This window comes from Lissotriton helveticus, chromosome 6 (assembly GCF_964261635.1).
Source record: "Lissotriton helveticus chromosome 6, aLisHel1.1, whole genome shotgun sequence".
NCBI classification, from domain to species: domain Eukaryota; kingdom Metazoa; phylum Chordata; class Amphibia; order Caudata; family Salamandridae; genus Lissotriton; species Lissotriton helveticus.
In genome coordinates this window covers 1337447243-1337462509 of record NC_136067.1, presented here as the reverse complement: position 1 = coordinate 1337462509, position 15267 = coordinate 1337447243, and positions in this window count along the sequence as shown.

Here is a 15267-nt window from a genome sequence, read left to right as displayed (position 1 = left end):
TTGCCACTGAACTCCATTTTTTAATAACAGGCACCTCTAACGTGGGTATACCCCACTTCACATCCTCCTCTTCAGATAAAGTCCTGTCCTCTTCGCCCAGAGGTTCAAAGGTGGCATTAAAATCTCCGCCTACTATTACATGAGATTTTACTATTATCACTTCTATATTCTCCTCCAAGATTGTTACGACCTCTGAGGATTTGCCACTGCCAACTCCCCTGGCATAAACATTATATAAGACAAGTTCATGGCCGTTTTCCCAACTGATATCAAGAGCTATGATATCATTGGAAGGTACGGGTCTTTGTTTTTTTGAACAATTCAGTGATTGACGAACCCAAATTAACAAGCCTCCTGAGGGGCGTCCCAAACGATTTCTAGTTGCTGACATATGGAAGTTTAAATACCCCAGTCGAAAAGTTGGAGTCACTGACCAGGTTTCTTGGAGCATGATTATATCAAATTGATCAATGAAGTCCCCCCACTCTGGTATGGTTATTTTATTTGCTATGCCTGCTATATTCCATGACACAAGAGATAGTGGTGTAGTCACTTGATATGGCAACACCTGGCTCTTCTCAATATTATTTGCAGATACTTCACGTTCTGCAATTACTGTATCTCCATCCCTCAATATTGTTTTACTTTCTTTTGCCTCTCTAACTCGGTTTAAACCCTCTAAATCTGCCTCTAACACTCCTTGGACAGAGATTGGGGGTTCCCTAGGGGCTAACTTCCGATTGCTCGACTGTGTACATCTCATATTTTCTGTCCTTCCATTATTCTGGATTAACTTCTTTTTGGGAGAGACAGATTCACAACATTCGAGTCAGTCGCACTCGTTTAGATCGGATAAAGCCGAGTAGCGATTTGCCAAATTTAGTCCCCAATCACTGGTAGGGCCACCCCTTGCCCTTCTATTTCCCACTACTGCCCACTTAGTTCTCAATATACTTGGCTTGGCTACGAGTCCTCTTCTAGTGTAGAAAAAATCCAACATAAGTGGAATTATTTCTGCCGTTCTGCGTTGTGGGGGAAAAATGTTATGCAAAATATCCGGTAGTACCTCAGGGCCCTTAAGGTTTAATACCACACAGTCACCTGCAAATTTCTTCGGTTTGGTCCCTATCCACTTTACCCGTCTCGCTGATAGCAAGTCTTCTAGTAGCTTTTCTTTTCCCCAGGGGGATATGTGCATGTTGTTACTTAACCACTGCGAGGCTTTATTTAATAGGGAATCTGGCGACTCATTCTGGCCTATTTCCAGTGGTGGGACATTAGCGAGTACTAATATCAATGGTGAAGCTTCTACAATTAGCTCCATGGGACTCGTTTCAGAATTAGGATCAGGGAATGTAATATTTTCCCGAGTTATCGGAGGCTCTGAGACTGTATAGTTGCTAAGGTCATTACTAGATCTAGAACTAATTGGCTGGGTAAGTACTGGAATATCTTCTGTTCCCCCTGCGATGTTTCCCCCCATTGCAATTCCCGTCACTTGTTTTTCATAAATTTTACTTAGTACCAGATTCGGTATCTCTCCCACACTATCATTTGTTGTTTTTAGAAGGGTCTCTAGTTTATTAACTTTATCAGTTAAATGGTCTATTTTAGATATAAGGGGTTTGATTAGCCGGGATATCTTAGCTTCTAACATGCCCAAAAATGTACTTGATAACATGTCATCCCATCCTGTATTCCCATTCCCTTCCTCCCTTATTCCTTCTGAGACACTCTTGTGTTTGTTTCTAGGGAGGTTTATTGGTTTGTTCCTACTAGACCGGAGACCTTCTCTTTTGGGAGGGACTTTTGTGGACCCTCTTGTTACTCTTGGTGCAGATACAGGCAATTCAGGGGAAATACTCTCCTTATCTAACCCTGATTCATTACAGGACATGTTTAACTCATCCCCAATTAATAGATCTACGTTTGAATCTGGTTGTGCAACATTTGATGTCATAGAGACATTTAACACTAAACAATCATTTGTCTCTTCCGCATGTAGATCTATAAAATTTGTTTCATCAGGGTCCGGTTGGGTTGAACCAAGGTTTTCCAGTTGGGCACATGGAGGAGAGTCACTAAGCCCCAGGGAAGACCTCCGTACATTATTAATTTTTGTCACCATTTGGACTAGATAATTGTCCATGGTGTTGGCAGGAGTGACGGGGGTCTTCTGTTTCGACATATGGGAGCCTCTCAAGCCTAGTACGAAATTACAAGATGTAAAATTATTACCGTAGGCAAGATTTTAGGATTTAGGAACTTTTACAGTTAATAACAACTGTCCGAGGAAACAAGTGACTCACGGCACAGCAGATGATAGATTCCCGGCCCAGTCTAGTCGTGGACAGTCTTGGACTGTCTTAGACTGTCCGCCCTTTGTCCGGGCTTCGTCCGGCGTCCCGCACACGCGTCCCGCTATGCGTCAGTAGTAAGTTTTTATAGGAGGAGTAGGGGGCGGGAAGAGACTCCAGGTGCGCTACGATGATCCGGCGCGGAACCCTGGGTCTCGCAGTCCCAGCCCCTGTTACAGCAGCCTTTCAGTCGCCCTTATTCCAAAAGCGCCTTTCCTCACAGTTCAGCAGGCGGGTGGTGGGTCAGAGGCAGAGTCACGAACACAGTGTGAAACGAGCGGCACCAGCGAAGCGGGGGCCGCGAGCTGTTTGAAGAACTTGTCAACCAATCAGGGAGGAGCAGGGGCGGGAAGAGACTCCAGGTGCGCTACGATGATCCGGCGCGGAACCCTGGGTCTCGCAGTCCCAGCCCCTGTTACAGCAGCCTTTCAGTCGCCCTTATTCCAAAAGCGCCTTTCCTCACAGTTCAGCAGGCGGGTGGTGGGTCAGAGGCAGAGTCACGAACACAGTGTGAAACGAGCGGCTCCCGCGAAGCGGGGGCCGCGAGCTGTTTGAAGAACTTGTCAACCAATCAGGGAGGAGCAGGGGCGGGAAGAGACTCCAGGTGCGCTACGATGATCCGGCGCGGAACCCTGGGTCTCGCAGTCCCAGCCCCTGTTACAGCAGCCTTTCAGTCGCCCTTTTTCCAAAAGCGCCTTTCCTCACAGTTCAGCAGGCGGGTGGTGGGTCAGAGGCAGAGTCACGAACACAGTGTGAAACGAGCGGCCCAGTGTGAAACGAGCGGCAAAAACAACAGGTGATGGACAGAATGCAGACCAATGTCATACATTCACCCGAGTACCGAGATCTGGGCCTAAATCCATCGTTTCTTTGCTCACCATGCCTTTCCAGTTTGAACCCAGCCATATGCAAATCAGTCTTGACCCTGTACCCCATAGGAAGAGTCCAGCCCGAACTGCCAAGCCTGGTCCTCCCTGGACTGGAAACAAGCATCCAAGGACCGGTTTCGGGCTTTCAGCCCTCATCCGCCTGGATAGCTTGATTCCAGTGGCATGGAGAGCACGGGACTCAAGTCTTAGCATACCCGTCCCACTCGGGTTGACTAAAGCAAAAACAACAGGTGATGGACAGAATGCAGAACAATGTCATACATTCATCCCAGTACAGAGATCTGGGCCTAAATCCATCGTTTTTTTGCTCACCATGCCTTTCCAGTTTGAACCCAGCCATATGGAAATCAGTCTTGACCCTGTGCCCCATGGGAACAGTCCAGCCCGAACTGCCAAGCCAGGTCCTCCATGGACTGGAAACAAGCATCCAAGGACCGGTTTCGGGCTTTCAGCCCTCATCAGCCTGGATAGCTTGATTCCAGTGGCATGGAGAGCACAGGACTCACGTCTGAGCATACCCATCCCACTTGGGGTGACTAAAGCAAAAACAACAGGTGATGGACAGAATGCAGAACAATGTCACACTTTCACCCCAGTACAGAGATCTGGGCCTAAATCCATCGTTTTTTTGCTCACCATGCCTTTCCAGTTTGAACCCAGCCATATGCAAATCAGTCTTGACCCTGTGCCCCATGGGAACATTCCAGCCCGAACTGCCAAGCCAGGTCCTCCCTGGACTGGAAACAAGCATCCAAGGATCGGTTTCAGGCTTTCAGCCCTCATCAGCCTGGATAGCTTGATTCCAGTGGCATGGAAAGCACGGGACTCACATCTGAGCATACCCGTCCCACTTGGGGTGACTAAAGCAAAAACAACAGGTGATGGACAGAATGCAGACCAATGTCATACATTCACCCCAGTACAGAGTCTGGGCCTAAATCCATCGTTTTTTTTGCTCACCATGCCTTTCCAGTTTGAACCCAGCCATATGGAAATCAGTCTAGACCCTGTGCCCCATGGGAACAGTCCAGCCCGAACTGCCAAGCCAGGTCCTCCCTGCACTGGAAACAAGCATCCAAGGACCGGTTTCGGGCTTTCAGCCCTCATCAGCCTGGATAGCTTGATTCCAGTGGCATGGAGAGCACGGGACTCACGTCTGAGCAAACCCGTCCTACTCGGGGTGACTAAAGCAAAAACAACGGGTGATGGATAGAATGCAGAACAATGTCATACATTCACCCCAGTACAGAGATCTGGGCCTAAATCCATCGTTTTTTTGCTCACCATGCCGACAGGAAACAGCGCAAAACGCAACGTGGTTGCACCTCAATTTCACAGTGAAAACAGGCCTTTTTTTGGCAAAGTGCCTACCTTTCGTTTTTGAACCCTAGCTCTGCTAGCACCTGGGGAAACCTAGCAAACCTATACATTTTTGAAAACTAGACACCCAGGGGAATTCATGATGGGGTCACTCGACTGCCTCCCACCAGGTTCTGTTTCCAGAATCCTTTGCAAACCTAAAAAAATAGAAAAAAATGCATTTTCCTCACATTTCTGTGGTGGAAAGTTCTGGAATCTGCGTGGATCAACAAATTTCCACCCACCCCGTGTTCCTCCAGGTCTCCCAAGAAAAATGGTACCTCACTTGCCTGGGTCTGCCTAGTGCCTGCGACAGGAAACAGCGCAAAACGCAACGTGGTTGCACCTCAATTTCGCAGTGAAAACGGGCCTTTTTTTGGCAAAGTGCCTACCTTTAGTTTTTGAACCCTAGCTCTGCCAGCACCTAGGGAAATCTAGCAAACCTATACATTTTTGAAATCTAGACACCCAGGGAATTCAGGATGGGGTGATTCGACTGCCTCCCACCAGGTTCTGTTACCCAGAACCCCTTGCAAAGCTAAAAAAATGACAAAAAAACAAATTTTCCTCACATTTCTTTGGTGGAAAGTTCTGGAATCTGCATGGATTAACAAATTTCCACTCACCCCGCGTTCCCCCAGGTCTTCTGAGAAAAATGGTACCTCATTTGCCTGATCTGCCTAGTGCCTGCGACAGGAAACGGCACAAATCGCAACGTGGTCGCACCTCAATTTCGCAGTCAAAACTTGCCCTTTTTTGGCAAAGTACCTACCTGTAGTTTTTGAACCCTAGCTCTGCCGGCACCTAGGCAAACCTAGCAAACCTATACAATTTTGAAAACTAGATACCCAGGGGAATTCATGATGGGGTGATTCGACTGCCTCCCACCAGGTACTGTTACCCAGAATCCCTTGCAAAGATAAAAAATTGACAAAAAAAACACCATTTTCTCACATTTCTGTGGTGCAAAGTTCTGGAATCTGTGTGGATCAACAAATTTCCACGCACCCCGCGTTCCCTCAGGTCTCCCGAAAAAAATGGTACCTCACTTTCCTGGGTCTGCATAGTGCCTGCAACAGGAAACAGCGCAAAACGCAATGTGGTGGCACCTCAATTTCGCAGTCAAAACTGGCCCTTTTTTGGCAAAGTGCCTACCTGTAGTTTTTGAACCCTAGCTCTGCCGGCACCTGAGGAAACCTAGCAAACCTATACATTTTTTAAAACTAGACACCCTGGGAAATTCATGATGGGGTGACTCGACTGCCTCCCACCAGGTTCTGTTACCCAGAATCCCTTGCAAACCTAAACAGTTGACAAAAAAAAACACATTTTCCTCACATTTCTGTGGTGCAAAGTTCTGGAATCTGCGTGGATCAACAAATTTCCACCCACCCCGTGTTCGCCCAGGTCTCCCAAAAAAAATGGTACCTCACTTGCCTGGGATTGCCTAGTGCCTGCGTCAGGAAACAGTGCAAAACGCAACGTGGTGGCACCTCAATTTCGCAGTCCAAACTGGCCCTTTTTTGGCAAAGTGCCTACCTGGAGTTTTTTAACCCTAGCTCTGCCGGCACCTGGGGAAACCTAGCAAACCTATACATTTTTGAAAACTAGACATCCAGGGGAATTCATGATGGGGGGACTCGACTGCCTCCTACCAGGTTCTGTTACCCAGAATCCCTTGCAAACCTAAAAATTTGAAATAAAATGCATTTTCCTCACATTTCTGTGGTGGAAAGTTCTGAAATTTGCGTGGATCCACACATTTCCACCCAGCCCGCGTTCCTCCACGTCTCCCAAGAAAAATGGTACCTCACTTGCCTGGGTCTGCCTAGTGCCTGTGACAGGAAACAGCGCAAAACACAACGTGGTGGCACCTCAATTTCGCAGTCAAAACTGGCCCTTTTTTGGCAAACTGCCTACCTTTTGTTTTTGAACCCTAGCTCTGCTGGCACCTAGGGAAACCTAGTAAACCTATATATTTCTGAAAACTAGACACCCAGGGAAATGCAGGATGGGGTGACTCAACTGCCTCCCACCAGGTTCTGTCACCCAGAATCCCTTGCAATTCTAAACAATTGACCCAAAAAATGCTTTTTCCTCACATTTATGTGGTGGAAAGTTCTGGAATCTGCGTGGATCAACAAATTTTCACCCACATAGCGTTTCTCCAGGTCTCCCGATAAAAATGGTACCTCACTTGCGTGGGTAGGCATAGTGGCTGCAACAGGAAAAGGCCCAAATCGTACGGTGGAGACTTAAAAATAACCTATAGTAAAACTACCTTATTTTTTGGTGGGGGGCACCTGAGTTTTTGGCCCGGGGCTCGGCGGCATACTTGGGAAACTAAGAAAACCAAAAAGTTCTGAAAACTAGACTCCCTTGGGAGTCCAAGGAGGTATGGCATGCGTGGGTCCCCAATCGTATTCCTACCCCGAATTCCCTGCAAACCTTAAAATTAGTTAAAAAAACACTTTTCCATACATTTTTGTGTGGGATCTCCGTGCCGGCAAAAATTTCCTCCCAACCAGCGTTCCCCTTGTTCTCCCGAGTAAAATGATACCTCACTTGTGTGGGTGAGCCAAAGCAGAACAGGCCAAAAATGTATTTTTAGGAAATTGGAGCGTTCAGGAGTGACAAATTAAGCATAGACAATTCTACAGTTTTGGGGTCTTCCTAGTCACAGGCCTTTGGCCCACCCACACAAGTGAGGTATCATTTTACTCGGGAGAACAAGGGGAACGCTGGGTGGTAGGACATTTTTGCCTACCACTTCTGCATAAAAACCGAACCAGTGACTCGCAACTCGTGAGCTGTAAAGCCATGACAAGGCACCAACCGTTTTACAGGCCATTCACGCACCTTTCATACCTGATACACACCAGACCATTGACACCATCCGGAAGGAAAAGCAACACATTACAACATTCACAAAAAGGGACAAGGTACACCCTACTTCAGAAAGAGAAAAAAATATATATTACTGCACAGCCATCTAATCTGCAAGCACACACACATACTGGTTGGATTTGGCACGAGGGTGAGTGATGATTCAGTACATACAATTGTATTCGCAAGTAATTTCACAAAAATTAAATGCACTGCGAATAATTGAAAGTATGAGAAACTGAACCACTGACTCACAGCTCGTGAGCTGTAAAGCCACGTCAAGGCACCAACCTCTTTACAGGCCATTCATACACCTTTCGTACGTGTGACACATACAAAACATTCACACCGCCAGCCGCGGACCCATCACATTACAACACTCGCACCAGCAGACAGCGCCATTCAAGGGCCCATCACTTTCACACTCCCACATTCCTGACACTGCAACTATACAAAATGATGGACTGCGTGGAGTGTCACTCAACTAGCAGTGTATGTAGTGACCAACAGAAAGTAACTACTCACACACCGCCAGCCGAGCGCCAGTCCAACCACACCACCATCCAAGCACCAGACCATGCACACTGCCAGCCACACACCACTCCGCGCATACCGACAGCCAAGTACCACTCCACGCACACCACCAGCCAAGCACCACTCCACGCACACCACCAGCCGAGCGCCACTCCACACACACCGCCAGGCAAGCACCACTCCGCGCACAGAAAGCCAAGTACCACTCCACGCACACCACCAGGCAAGTGCCACTCCACACACACCACCAGCCAAGCGCCACTCCACGCACACCACCAGCCAAGCACCACTCCACGCACACCGCCAGCCAAGTGCCACTCCACACACACCGCCAGCCAAATACCACTCCACGCACACCACCAGCCAAGCACCACTCCACGCACACCACCAGCAAAGCACCACTCCATGCACACCGCCAGCCAAGCACCACTCCACACACACCGCCAGCCAAGCACCACTCCACGCACACCGCCAGCCAAGCGTCACTCCACGCACACCGCCAGCCAAGCACCACTCCACGCACACCTCCAGCCAAGCACCACTCCACGCACACCAACAGCGAAGCACCACTCCACTCACACCTCTAGCCAAAAGCCACTCCACGCACACCGACAGCCAAGTGCCACGCCACGCACACCACCAGCCAAGCACCACTCCGGCCACACCGCCAGGCTACGCACACCGCCATCACATTTTGAATTTCTTTTAACAAAACAAACAAAATAATTGCAAATGGATAAAAATCTAGTAACACAAAATCTGTAACTAAAAACATTGCACAAATGCCAACCTTAAAAAAGAATACAAATTATTTAAAAAACACAGACCAGGCAGTACATTTTACCACTCATGGATACTCCCAAAAATTATTTTGTGTGTGGTAAGCTCTATAACAAGCAGGCACACACAGCCCAGGGTTAAAAGGACACCCAGGGCAGTAAAGACGAGACTCCATCCGCAAACCTCTTCACCAACAGACTCTACATCTCCTAGTGGGAAAGTCTTTTGTAGATGTGGGAGGAATGTAATCTGGAAAGTGGCGATCTTTCAATCGAGCCACATCCTCCACCACTCCAAATCTAGGAACACTTACTTGCTCCACAACAACAAGGCTAGATATCACAGAGTGCTGAAACTGAAGAAAGGTCAACTTTGACCCAGGAGAATACGCCTTGAACAGAATAAAAGCATTGAAAGTTGCTAAGTTGAAAAAATGGATGGCCAACTTCTTATACCAAACATAAGCCTTCCTTATAGCAGTGTAAGGTTCCAGCCTCTGATCTACTCTGTGAACACCACCCATGTACTTATTGTAGTCCAGAATGCACACAGGTTTGTGCACTTCAGCAACCTGACCCCAAACTGGCAGAGGTGAAGTACTCTCATCATGGATGGTACTCAGCATGTACACCTCCCTCCTGTCCACAAATTTCACAGCTAGTAGTTCACCACAACGTAAGGAACTGCACTGACCCCTCTGAAGTTTCTTGCAAACAAGCTCCTTTGGAAAACCTTTGCGGTTAGAGCCGATTGTGCCACATTCAAAAGTGTCCACTTTAAACAATTCCTTAAACAATTGCACAGCAGTGTAGAAGTTATCAAGGTACAAATGGTGGCCTCTGTTGAACAGTCTTCTAGCAAGATCCCACACAATTTTTACGTGCCCCCAAAAGGGGAGCGACCCTTGTCCAAGGGGTCGCTCCCCAAAACAAACAAAACATAACTGGGCTCGCAAAATGGCCCCCAAATGAGAGTGACCCTTGCCGAAGGGGCCACTCCCCTACGCATTGCCAAAATTGGATGCAAAATAATTTTAAATAATAATCTAAGCCAAATTAAGTGCCCCCAAAAGGGGGAGCGACCCCTGCCCAAGGGGCCGCTCCCCAAGCAAACAATCCTTGGCTAAACAAAAAAAAAACAATTCCCTGGTGTCTAGTGGGCATTCCTGCTGCACGATCGCACGATCGTGCAGCAGGAATGCAGAAAGAGACATCAAGGGAAAGGAAACCCCTTTCCTTTCCCCAGATGCCTCTTTCGTTTCAATCCCCCCCTCCCCAGCCCCAAAACTCACCTCTTTCTGCTCCGACGCGCAGGAAGCAAATTGCTTCCCTGCTCGTCGGAGGAGAAAGGGAACCTCCAATGACGTCAGCGCGCCTCGCGCGCTGACGTCATTGATGACGCGGGCGGGGGGAGGCAGGGAAGGTCTTCCCCTTCCTCCCCCGTACAAACAAAATAGATCAGGCTCCCGCGGGGGGGAGCTGAGCTCGTCATGAGCACCCGAGCACTGTATGCCATGACGAGCTCAGCTCGTCATGAGCATACAAGGGGTTAAGTTTGCAATGAAATACCCAAAGTTTCCTACTCGAGGGGAGAGGGTATTTTATAGATGTTCAGTACAACTTAAAAACTATTTGTAATTCGTGATGATTGTTCATGATACCTATTTAAAAATGCCTTAAAATAATAGATATGGGATGATTTTGAAATGCAAGCAAAAATGTTTTTTTTAGAATTGATGATGTTTTCCGAATTTGAAGAACTGCAAATTAATGGTCAATGTACATGACAAATTAACAATTCCCTGAGAAGAGTTAACAAGCACTATGGAAGGAAAAGGAGAGATGAAATCTTCTCATGAAGAGATTAAAACAGCTAAACATCTATAATCCTCTAGTCCTACACAACATTTAGGCTGGTGGGACCCCATATCACGTCACAAATGTATCAGAAGAAACTAATCTGCTAAAGCACCATATTAATATACATGCACTTGACTAATCTTTAAGCGTTCGATTGTCTTACTATGTATATATTAATTTTTTACAGATTACTGACTTGCCCGATGAGAATGGCTGAATATCGAGGAAGCGGAACGGTAAGTGGTAGTTGTTGTTATCATGCATAGTTATTTAAAAAAAAATTAGATTTCATACCGAAACATAAATAAATCAGTCTAAAAAAGAAATGCATAAGAAAAACAACAAAATGAGAGAAAAAGCAGATGTGGCAATATTTAGACATAGTGTGCATAAATATGCCAAGCTGAGCAGTTTCTTGTGTGACTGTACAGCTAATTATTTTTTCACAGCAGATCGTAAAATGTTTGTGTATCGGCAGTTCACCATAGAATCTGACAGATTTAAACTGGATATTATTGCCTGCCTGCAAGTTCTCACACCACGCTCATTGAATGGAGCTTTCAGCATCGATCGTCGTTCTTCCGCTAAAGCTGGGCACAGACATACAATATGTATAATATTTTCTTTTCCTGATTTACACAATCTGCAAATTGACTGTGTCTTTAACTTGTTCCATATTTTTTCCCATATATTCTCCTGGGGTTTAACCAAACCGGTAATGCATAAAATCATTTTTTAAGGACCATGACCATCCTGCCTCTGAATACAGTTGTTGCTTAACTGTCTTATAACCATTAAACAGAGCCAATGCATGAGATCTGGAAGGCAGCAATTCTTTATCTTTAATGAGTGATAATTTAATTACTGAGATTTTAACACATTTTTTTAAAACTGCTGTAGAATACGAGTTATTCTATAGGGATTGAATTCCTAGGTCTTCAATTGATTGATTAAGATAACTACAGGCGGGCGCATCCTTACTCTGTTGTAATTCCTGCCATAAAGCTCAGCATAGTCGATTTAAAAAAAATTACTCTATTCTGTACCAAGTTTTTATTTAGTCTCCTTTTCTTGCAAGCAATTGACTAACTAATCCAAACTCTAACCATATCCGTGCAAGTCGAAATGGGGTGTGGCTTGCAAGCCGATCATGGTGGACACATGAGCTGGTTGCTCCGCACCCGCCCACATTGAATCGTAATTTATCATTGCCTAGCCTGTGAGAAATATTCCTTGGCGTGAAGTCCTGGCCCGAGGGAAGACCTGGCAGGTTTTGGGACACAAGAGGTGAGATCTGGCCCAGTGTTGGGGCACGAGAGGTGAGATCTGGGTTTACAGCGGGGACGCTTGTTTCTTTACAGACTCGGGACCAACTGTGCGAGACTCGAGGCGACCTTCCCTAATCCTGCTAAACAACTGTTCAGTCACCTGGGCATGTCCTCATACTGAGAACATGATCGAGGAGTGACGACCTCTAGAACTAGGCAGAGTGTGAATGTCTGAGGGAGATTTGGGCATATGCTAAACCCAATTGGACAGCTGGGAAACATCCAGCACTGCTGAATAGCCTGGGGTAAGAACTGAGATTTGCTCTTCTTCAGTTACACCATACACACTGATTGCAGAGGAGGAACTGGTGGGAAACATCCTTTACAACGCAACTTTTACCACGCAGTGCCTTTACGACTCAACTTTTACAACGCAAACCATTACAACGCATTGCGCTGGGGGGCGCTCTAGGATAGGGAGTAAGTTTAATTTACTATCCAACACCTTCCCTAGTGTCCACGGGGACTGGAGTTGGAATAGTAAATTAAACTATTCACTATCCAGCACCCCAAAGAGCTATGCGTTGTAATGGTTTGCGTTGTAAAAACCGCGTTGTAAAGGCATGCGTGGTAAAAGCATGCGGTGTAATGTCATACATCCGGAACTGGTGCACAGGACACTGTTGGGACCATTGACTGTTAGTTTGATCTGCAAATGCCCAGTGGTGAGTCCATCTTTCCCTATCAATTCCATAACTTGCTGACACTGGGGGAACGCTGTTGACACATCTGGGCTTCCTTACAACTTAGGTTAGTTTATGACTTCTTGACAACTGTTCCTTTCCTGGAAGTTCTGCCTTTCCCAATTGTTGAACGCTGTACCCTTAAATACAGCATACAATGGGCAAAGCTAAGGCAAAGACACCGGGGGACCCTCGGACCAGGGAGAGGTTCCTTTCGAACCCCAAAAGGATTCACAGACCCCACTGACAGTGATGGATCCTGTACAGCAACAGCTGGCTAAAATCCTGGAACCCATTGCGGACACCAAATCCACACTTCACCAGATATCAGCAGTGTTGGTGGAGCTAGGTTTGTTGAGAACCGAACATCACAAGTTAACGAAAAGAGTGAAGGTAGTTGAGACCTCATTTGTGGAGCTTCACCCCACACAACAGACTCTAGCTCGCTAGGTCACGGAACTCACTGACCGGGTTCAGATTCTTGGAAACAGGTCCGAAGATGCAGAGGGGCAAAACAGCAGAAATACCATAAGAATTGTGGGTCTACCGGAAGGATCAATGGTGGAGACAAGATCTCCTTCTTGGAGCCCTGGCTACGTGCGGTGGTGGCACCGGAAGGCCTTTCCTAATTTTACACACTTGAGAGGGTACTTAGCTTTCCTGCCTGTCCCCCTGTACAGGGTCGTCCACCATGCCCTGTGGTGGCAAGGCACCTGCACTATAAGGACAGAGAAGCAATGGCTGAAGGCCCATTTAAGACTGATAACAGCAGGGTTTCCATCATACCTGATTACACTGCTGACGTGCAGAGGTGCCAAACCTAATTTCTCGAAGTCAAGAAGGCCCTACAGGAAGAGAACCAGCAGTATTCCTTGATGTTTCCTGCCAGGCTTCGCATTCTACTGGATGGAAGGATGCATTTCTGCGAAGACCCTGAAAGAGCTTGGGGATGGGAGCATTAGTTTTCTGGGGTGTTTATTGTAATGCTCTTGTTTTTCACACAGATGGGGGTCTCAGCATTTTATTCTCTGGAGGAAGGAGTGGGAAGGGGATGGGGTGATGAGCCTGATTACCTGAATACTAGTACATGGCGTCTGACTTTCAAACATTAAAACTCCTCACATGGAATATTAGGAGGATGGGCACTGCCATCAAATGGCTTAACACGCACAGACACTTACGCATATGGGGGATATAGATTGCTCTCCTACAAGAGGCACACCTCACCCACGCTGAAGCAGATACACTTCGAGGAAGGTGGAGAGGGCAAATATTTGCGACATCCTACTCAGTATATGCTAGGGGGCACTTATCTGGATATGTGTGGAAGTGCCCTTTGAACCAGTACATACCCTAGCCCAAAATACATCACACAACCTACGCAGACTGTACTAGGTGATGTTCCACCCAAACGTAGGGCAATCACCACTTTTTCAAGATCTATCATCGATAGATCTTGAAAAAGTTTTCTATGCCATTCGATGACATCGAGACAATGAGACGGATGGGGTTGGAAGAAGGCTGGTTCAAATGGGTGTTGCTGCTGTATGAATGCCCCATGGCCAGAGTTAAAAATGGTAAGATAGTTTCCGCACAATATGGGATGGGAAGGCGTACAAGACAAGAATGTCCTCTGTCACCTCTCCTATTTGGGTTGGCGATCGAACCACTGGCGGCACTGTTTAGATGGGGGAGCAGGGTTAGGCCTTACAGTTGGTAGATGCACTCATATTATTTCCCTTTATACTGATGACTTATTGATCTAGCTTAAAGATGCAGCGGTGGGTACCACTACAACACTGACTAAAATGAGACAGTTTGAGGTTCTATCAGGATTAAAAGTAAACCAACATAAGACCTATCTGTTCCCCATGTCACCAGATTGCCTCACCCACTTGACCTTACAGAGGACCTTAATTGGGCCCCTTCCACTTTTAAGTATCTGGTAATCCAGGTCTTCCATTTCCTAGAGGTTTTACGTGACGGAAACCTTGGGAAGACATTTAGATCACTTTGATTGTCCGTCCCGTTTTGGTGTTCCCTCGGACTACCGATTATGGCCTGGATTTCTCTTGCAAAGATGGCAATGCTACCATGTCTGTTGTACTTTTTATTTATCTCCCCACCACCATATCTACCTCATGGTTCCAGCAGTTGGATTCATTACTACGAGACCTCATATGAGAAAAGGGGTGGTGAGGGATTCATTAGCAACTTTACAAAGTCTACTTGCCAAAGGTGGTTTGGGAGTATTACATTTTGAACTGTATTTCCAGGCATCTCAGCTCCAGTGGTTAGCACAATAGCGAGAAGGAACAGGCCCAGAGGGAATTGACCTAATAGACCTAGGTTCCAGCATTAATTTGCTTGTGGTCAAAATGCTGGATAAGACGGTAGCCATCCCCTACCAGTCTTTATTACAGAGTACGGCGTTGTGATGCTGGAAACGTTGCATTACTAAGTTGAAAGGAACACCATTATATACACCGGTTCTACCGTAGGCTGGTCTACCACATGGCACTTCATAAATGTTATTATCTCCGAAATAACTTCAAATCTGGACTGAAGTTGGACTGGAAACAATGGGGGAC